Source organism: Camelina sativa, chromosome 15 (genome assembly GCF_000633955.1).
Source record: "Camelina sativa cultivar DH55 chromosome 15, Cs, whole genome shotgun sequence".
Taxonomy (NCBI): Eukaryota; Viridiplantae; Streptophyta; class Magnoliopsida; order Brassicales; family Brassicaceae; genus Camelina; species Camelina sativa.
The window spans coordinates 16156534-16165826 of NC_025699.1; positions in this window are offsets into that span (position 1 = coordinate 16156534).

The following is a 9293-nucleotide window of genomic DNA, read 5'->3' on the forward strand; positions in this document are numbered from 1 at the left end:
ATCCTAAGATTAATGGATCTTCGAATAATGTTGACGTTTTCTAATATCTAAGTGGGGGATTTTTATTAGTCGGTTCTAAGTACCAAAGCAACCCAAAACTTCCTTCCAGTAACCGTTTACATCGCCGTTTACATCGCCGCCATAAAGAACGCCGCTGTCCCACTTTCTTTTGGGTTTAAGAACTCCTCTCTCAGGTACAGATTACTGAGCAGAGAAATTGCCGGAGATATTACCGTTTTCTGTCCGGTTTCAGACAAATTCAAATTCAGTAAACTTCGATACTTCAGTTCTTCAATTCGCACTAGTTGCTTCTTCTTTGCATATCACGGGTTTGCTACTCCTTTCTAAAGATCGTTTTCGATATGGAAAAGCAATTGGATATCTTTCTCCAACAGATGACGATTGAGGAAGAAGAAGATAAACCTCTGGTTTTATCTAATTTACCAGAGTTCAGCTCCTCTGAGAGGAACAAGCGAAGTATTATGGGAAGGTTTTTAAATCCTGAATTTCAACGCATGTCGAATTGGATTTTAGAGATGCCAAGAATTTGGAGATTATATGATAGGGTTAGAGGAATTGCTCTATCGAGAGATAGGTTCCAGTTCATCTTCAAGAATGAAGAAGACATACATGAGATCTTAAAAACTGGGGTTTGGACGCAAGATGATTGGGGTGTTGTTATGGAAAGATGGGTTGAAAATCCTCCTCCTGATTATCTGAAGTTTATGCCGGTTTGGATTAGACTCCGTAACATTCCAGTAAATCACTATACAAAAGATACTATATCGGAAATTGCTGGATGTGTTGGACAGGTTTTGGAAGTGCCCTTTGATGAGAAAGAAGCACAAAGCAATGACTATGTCCGGGTTAGAATTGCTCTTGATGTCTCTAAGGGCTTAAGAAATTTTAAAGAGCTACAACTCCCGAACGGATCGAGGGTAAGGATTGGAATTGATTACGAAAGAATTAGAAAAAGATGCTTCCAGTGCCAGAGGCTGACACACGATAAATCTCGATGCCCTTTGGTTCCTTCTTCTCTCGAAAATCAAGTGACTTCTGGAACAGTGACAGCTTCTAAAACTCTTAACAAAGGCAAGGAAAGGGAATCAGATGCGGTAGCTACCTCCACTGTAGAAGGTAACTCTGCAAAGCTTTTACATGATACAATCAAAGCTGATATGGTGATAAAAAAGAGCTCTCTCTTAGAGGTCCCTATTCAAAGTGTGAATCAAGGTACGTCATTCTACTGCTCTCCATCTGCTTTCTGTTCTGGTAATCTCGAAGCTAGCTCGTCCAAAAGTCAGCATCAGATGATAAAATCAACTAAAAGACCTAGGCCTTGGATAAAATGTTCGAAAGATAAGAAAGGCAAAAATTTGAAAGTTATTGATCTGTTTAATGAGTGTAGTGCGAAAGTTTCAAGGGATGATGAGGGTAGGGATAATGGGAAGAGTTTGGCCAAAAGTCTCCAGAGAGACAATGTTTCGGTGGTTCCTGGTGAACTGCCGCAAGATCAATAGATATCTTGAGCTGGAATTGTCAAGGGTTGGGGAATCCCTGGACAATTCGTCATCTCAAGGAAATGAGAAAAGCTCATTTCCCTGACATCCTTTTCCTCATGGAGACAAAGAACTCAATAGGTTTTTTGGAGAAGGTTCAAGGTTGGCTGGGCTATAGTAACTTGAAAACAGTTGAACCTGTAGGATATGGTGGGGGTTTAGCTCTGTTATGGAAAGACAATATAGATATAGATTTTCTTTTGGTTGACAAAAACTTTATAGATATGAAAATCTCAAGTGGATCAAAATTTTGGTTTATTTCTTGTGTTTATGGGAATCCGATTACTGGTCTTAGATCCCTTGTGTGGAATAAAATTCTAGATTTTGGGCTGTTAAGAACTGAAGCTTGGTGTATGCTTGGAGATTTTAATGCAATATTGTCCAATGGAGATAAGTTGGGTGGTCCTTTGCGAGACCAAAGCTCTTTTCTGCCTTTTCAAAAGTTTTTAGATAATTGTGATATGTCTGAACTTGGGAGCTCTGGAAATGGCTTCACGTGGGGTGGTGTTAGAAATAAACAATGGATCCAGTGTAGACTAGATCGCTGTTTTGGAAATCCTGCTTGGTTATCTATGTTTCCAAACAGCCATCAATGGTTTCTGGAGAAACTAGGCTCGGATCACAAACCTGTGCTGGTTAAATTTACGAATGATAAGGATTTATTTCGGAGTAACTTTTGGTTTGACAAACGTTGGGCTGAGGACCCTTCTTTATGGGAGGTAATTCAGAAGGCTTGGAATGAGATGAGCTCTCTAGAAGTTGAAAATTCTGTTCTTTTAAGAAGTGATAACTGCAGAAAGGCAATTAATGCTTGGAAGAATAGAGTTTGGTCCAGCTCAGAAACTCGTATAAAAAGTCTACGGAAAGAGTTGAAGAAGCAAGATGAATCGTTGAAACCCTGCTTCAGAAGGATTAATGAGATTAAAAAAGAACTTGCTGTAGCCTTTCGAGAAGAAGAAATTTACTGGAGACAAAAGAGTAGAGAGAAATGGCTTCTTGATGGTGATAAGAATACAAAATTCTTTCAAGCATCGGTAAAAGCTGCAAGAATGAAGAATTCTTTACAGTTTCTCATTGATGATGATGGTATAGAACATTTCTCAGAGCAACAAAAAGGAGAAGTGGCAGTTAAGTATTTCAATCACCTCTTTAAATCATCTTCGCCTTCACAACTTAGTGATATCCTTCATAACTTTCGACCACGAGTGTTAGATAACATGAATCAGGATCTCGTAAAAGATATTTCGAAGTCGGAGATCAGACAAGCTGCGTTCTCGATTAGTAGTGAAAGTGCTCCTGGCCCGGATGGTCTCACAGGGTTTTTTTTCAAAAAATTTTGGCCACTGATCCATAACCAGATTAATGGTGAGGTTCTTAAGTTCTTTGCTACTGGTAATCTCCCTGAGGATTGGAATCACACTCTTCTTTGTCTCATTCCGAAAATCCCAGATCCAAAACGTATGTCAGATCTTAGACCTATTAGTTTATGCTCAGTGATCTACAAGATTGTTTCAAAAATCCTTGTGCTTAGGCTGAAAAGACATCTACCATCCATTGTCTCTCCTACTCAAGCAGCATTTGTTTCAGAAAGATGGATTTCAGACAATATCTTGATAGCTCATGAAATTGTTCATAGTCTTCACACACATCCAAGGATATCTCAAGAGTTTATGTTGATTAAAACTGACATGTCAAAAGCATATGATAGAGTAGAATGGATTTTTTTGAAGGATATGCTTATCGCTCTTGGATTTAATGAACGTTGGATCTCTTGGGTTATGGCTTGTGTTTCTTCAGTTAGCTATGCAGTGGTAATCAATGGAGAATCCTATGGTTTGATCAAACCGGCTAGGGGCATTAGACAGGGTGATCCTTTATCGCCTTTTCTTTTTGTGTTGTGTACTGAGGCGCTGATTCACTTGTTCAATCAAGCGGCAAGTGAGGATAAAATTTCTGGGATTCAGTTTCATCATTCTGGTCCAGCCATCAATCACTTGCTTTTTGCAGACGATAGCCTCTTCATTTGTAAAGCCAATAGGATTCAATGTGCTGAAATGTTGAATTGCCTTCAGAACTATGAAAAGATATCGGGTCAAATGATAAATAGGCAAAAATCAGCAATTACATTTGGATCAAAGTCAGAGATTCAAGATTGGAATTGGATAAAGAACAAAACAGGGATTAGCTTAGAAGGTGGGGAGGGTAGATATCTTGGTCTTCCTGAATGTTTGAGTGGCTCCAAAAAACAGCTTCTAGGTTTTATCAAGGAGAGACTCCAGTCTAAATTAACTGGTTGGTATGCCAAGAATCTTTCTCAAGGAGGTAAAGAAACTCTTCTAAAGTCTATTGCTTTGGCTTTACCAGTTTATGCAATGTCCTGCTACAAATTGCCTAAGTATACTATCAAGAATCTGATTTCTGTCATGATGGATTACTGGTGGAATAATAATCAAGAAAAAAAAAAAATCCATTGGCTAAGCTATGAGAAGATGACTATACCAAAGGTAGATGGTGGTTTTGGTTTTAAAGATTTGGAAATTTTTAATCAAGCGATGCTAGCAAAACAAGCTTGGAGGCTTTTACATGATACAAATTGTCTCTTCTCCAAATTCTTAAAAAGCAGATATTTTCCTTATACTGACTTTCTTGATGCCTCATTTGGAAGAAGCCCTTCTTTTGGGTGGAGGAGTATTCTTTTTGGTAAAGAACTTCTTTCAAATAATCTTCGCCGGGTTATTGGAAATGGTAAAGACACTCTTGTTTGGGTTGATAAGTGGTTATATGATGGTAGCCCTACAAGACCTGTTGGTATTCATTCTCTGATGAATATTGAACTTAAAGTGTCTGATCTTTTCAATCAGCAATCCGGAAAATGGGATGATCATCTCTTAAGTGCTCTTTTTCATCATTCTGAGATAAAAAGCATTAAAGCTATAAAACCTAGGTTAGGTTATAGAGACTCTTTCTGCTGGGGGGAAACAAGGAATGGAATTTACTCAGTGAGCTCTGGTTACAATTTGATGTTTAAAGTGAGAAAAAAGGAAAGTCTGCAGATTGCATGTGCCTGCCCTTCTAGAAATCCAGTCTTAAGAGCTTGTTGGGAGGTGGCTACATCTCCAAAAATTAGAATATTTCTCTGGAAAGCTTTACTTGGAGCTCTTGCTGTTACAGAAAGACTTAGGACTAGAGCAATGAGAATTTTTGATGGTTGTATGATATGTGGTGCAGAGATAGAATCTATCAACCACATTTTGTTCCTCTGTCCTTTCGCAAGACAAGTTTGGGCTCTTTCCAATACTCCATCTCCGTTCTTGGGTTTTGGCAACTCAATTTTTGAAAATATGCATCACGTATTGAGTTTAAAGAGTCAAGGGAACTTTGTTGCAGAACCTAGTTCATCTTTTTCTTGGATTCTGTGGCAATTGTGGAAAAACAGGAATTCCTTACTCTTTCAAGGAGTCTGTTTTTCACCACTTGATGTTGTCCAAAAAGCATGGGAGGCTTCTTCGGAATGGAGTGCAGCGCAGACTCTAAACCGCTGCCACGAGATTGACCCTTCAAACCAGGACGAAAGATGGCTTCCCCCTTTACATGATGAAGTGAAATGTAACATTGGCTTTTCATGGTCCAAAAAGTTTTCATTATCTGGAGCTTCTTGGGTAGTAAGAGATCCTACAGGTAATGTACTCATGCATAGTAGAAGATCCTTTGCCTCTGTCAATTCTGTCTTTGAAGCTAAAATCAAGAGTTGGGAGTGGGCTTTAGAGAGTATGACAAGCTTGCATTTCGCGAATGTGACTTTTGCCGCGTCTACTTTCGAAATTATTCAAGCTATACATGACCCAAGTCATTGGCCATCAATTGTAAGCTTCATCTCTCCCCTCATCTTATATAGTAAAGGGAAACCATTTTGGTTTCTTAGCTTTGAACCTTTAAAAAGCAATTCGGGAGCTATGATGATTGCAAAAAGTGTCACTCTGGACTTGAGATTATCTTCTTACGTAGCTTCTGGTAAGCCTATGTGGTTGAAAGGTTTTTTTGATCATGAGCAAAGCATGATTTTTAATTCTTTGCATTAGTATTTTCCTTTTGCTCTTCTTCCAGAAATTTCTTATATTATTTCTCTTATCTAGTGTTAATAGTAAAACTTTTTTTGTTTTTCATCGTTAGAATGGTTTATATTCTGACTTTCAGAAAAAAACAAATCTAGAAGACTTTTTGATTCTAAAGCGGTGATTATCTTGGTTTCTTAATCTTTTCTCTTCCTTCCTTAGAAGTTTTGACTCAGTTCCCACAAAAAAGTCTTATCTTCTTTGACTTTCTTCTCTCCTTATCTCATATTTTCTAGTCCTATTTTAACTTATTCCCTCTTAGTCACCCATATATATTACCACCCTCTCTCGCTTCTCTTTCCTTAGTAGTTACCCTTTCTCTCGTTTTTTATTTATCTATCATGGCTGATGAACTTTGGAATGATCTTCAATATATGGTTCTTGGTCGTGATGATCCGGAACTGTTTATTCCTAGTTCAGCTTATGATAGTGCTCTGGCAAGGAATAGACGCAGCCTTATTGGGCGTCTGCTTAACCCTACTCTCCAAGACCGTGGGCGTGTCTTAACTGCCCTACCTGCTCAATGGGAGCTTTACGACAGGGTGCACGGTCGAATTCTGGATGATAGTTATGTTCAATTCAGGTTTAGTTCAGAGAGTGACTTAGCCTCTGTTCTCAGAAGGGGACCCTGGGTGTTTGAAAAATGGTTTGTTGCTCTTCAAAGGTGGGAAGACTTTCCTGGAGAGGATTTCCTTACATCTATTGACCTGTGGGTTCAAATCAGAGAAAGGTCAGATTTGAAACTGGAGAAAGAGCCATGATAGGTTTTGAGTATGAAAAACTCAAAAAAGTATGCACCAACTGTTGTCGCTTCAATCACGACTTGGCTCACTGTCCGTATCTTGCTCCTCCGGCTTTTGATGATGATTACCTCGATGTTCCTCTGGCTCCTGGTCAGGAAGAAGAAGTGTTATCCGTTCACAACAGCTGTAATGGAGACATTAAATCAGATCAGAGCTCCGCAATCTCTTCCTATTCCCCTATCTCTCAGCCGCCGAGACCTGCTTCTCCAGCGCCGAATCTTGAGGAGTTTTTAGCTGCTAACCCTCTCCAATGTTTCCCGTCTTCAAGTTCAGCCTCCATCAAAATCTCATCAGATTCTCTGTTTTCTAAAACTGGAAATCCAAAAGGAAATTATGAAATTGGTGAGAGCTCGAAGAGGAAAAAAGGGAAACAGGTGCACATGGAGACTGATAGGAACACACGTCAATGCAGAAAGGATCCAGGACTGAGGTTCTATCCGGTTTTACCATAAACCTCTAAGGAAAATGATTAACAAGTCAGGAATCTCAGGAACTAATAGCCTTTATTTCTGAGATTCTTCTTTTTGGTTTAATCCTTTTGTAGGATGTGTCTTGCTTTAGTTTTTTTTATGTTGACAATGGTGTTTGGTTCACCTCTTGGTGCCTTGGCTATGGTTATTTTGATGAAGGTAAAGGTCGTGGAAGAAATTCATGAAGACCTTTGATGACTGTTTTTTGAAGATGATGTGGTGAGATGTAAGGTTCTGTCATTCCTCTTTACTTATGAAGTATGCTTTAAGACCGGCTGCAATGAATTACATTGTTTTGATGGTCTTAATGAGAGAGTGATGAAGACAGACTTACTTCACTAGCATCTACCTTATTTTAGCAGTTATGTTGTAGTTTAAATCTGCTATGTTTCCAAGCTTGTTGTAATAACTTGACTCTCCAACTTGGTTTCTTCTCTGATGAATGTAACAGTATAAGCTCATATATAAGATGAACTTTTTGGAAAAAAAAAAGATATTTTCCTCAATTCTACTGAAAAGCGGTTATTATTTTTAGAGGGTACGTGACCATTTGTAAATAGAAATCTATTTTACTTTTGTAAAGAACCTGTTTTTTTCTAAGGATTTCTTACTCAAAAGAATAAGGTGAGAAAGATAAAATAAAATAATAAAATTAATAGGAATTGTGGTATTATTAATTTACAATGTGTTCAACTAGTTCCTCTCCTAAAAAGGAAAAATTGTCAAAAGGATTTTGGTTAATATGTTCCCTTAGTTACGTTTGTGTAGGTGGAACTGTACGTGGAGTGATTATATCATCAAGATTTTAATATATACTTATATAAAAAAACGAAAACACTATGATTAATATAAAATGGAATCAATTATATCTTTCTCTTTCGGTTAATGTCGTCGTCATGTGCCACAAAATATAGAGAGTAATAACATCGGTGAAGTTGTGAACACTTGAACCCAAATGTTGAGCCTACAAATAACAAGTATTTTACTATTATGAATATATCAATATATATTCCGAATCTATTCCAACCATTTTTCTTAACCATTTGACTAGAATATTGGACCTGTACAATTTCATGATGGGTGGTTACTGGAACTATGAAATAGTAAGGGTGTCAAAATGGGTAATCCGATCTGACCCGATCCATACCCACATTGGTTTGAGATTTTTGTGGGCAGATTCAATCAGACCCATTTATTATAACGGATTGAATTTATATACTCAAACTCAATAATATAAAATTGAATGGCTAAATGAATTATATGGATTATCCATATATAAATAAAATAAAATTAATTGATTAATATTCAATCTATAACATATTATATAAAATAGAATTATAAAACAAACCAAAGTTTTCAAGCTTAAAATTATAATATCTAGATATTTTACATATTAATTTTATACATATATATTATATGTATTATTATATTTACATATATGTATATATTATATATATTATTTTTGTTTTTTTCTCGATTACCCATTGGTAACCTATAAGGCTATAACCCTAATGTATTTATCCCGGTAAATCCACGAACCCATTGAACGAACCACTCAAAATTTATTTATTTATATGGGTATAAAAACTTTACCCAATAATAGACAAACATGGTACATCCTTAAGTTTTTACCCATTTTAACAATAGAAATAATATTTTTATCGTTTTATTTTACAAAAGAATAAAAAATTACAACATTGTTGAGGATTCTTTAAACATTATAAAATACTAATTAAAGATTTTCTTTTGTTGTAAGAATTTAAAATAAGAAATTTTCCTTTTCATTTAAGACGAAAAGATTGGGTATCTTTTATTTCCAAACTAGCTACTTATCAATTTACCTTCTTGTCCTTTGAAGTTTTATATCAAAGAGGCTCATAATAATACCAAAATATGGATAGAGTCGTCAACGAAGATTTAGCCTACCAAATTCAATGTAATTTCCATATTTAAAAAAATTACTATTATATTTATGTTATAATCTTCGTAATAAAGTCCAAATTAAACGAAGGAAAAAGTCTAGAGACCACTAAGTTAGTGGCACTGATCTTTACAGATACCACCATCACAAAGATTACAAATTCCTTTTTTGGTTTCTGACCTCTCACACAAACCCAAGATTTTGATCACCAATTCTAGAAACAAACCTAAACTTTCCACTTTCATTTACTACATTCTACTTTAATTACGCAATCATAACCCACACATAAATCAAACGAAATAAAGTAATAAAATCTTCACCAAAATATTCAAAATTAACTAGAAACGCATTGATCTCACGACCTTGATAAATAATCCATTTCGTCCAATACTCTCATTTGCTATCTCGCCCTCTCTTAAACCCTTACG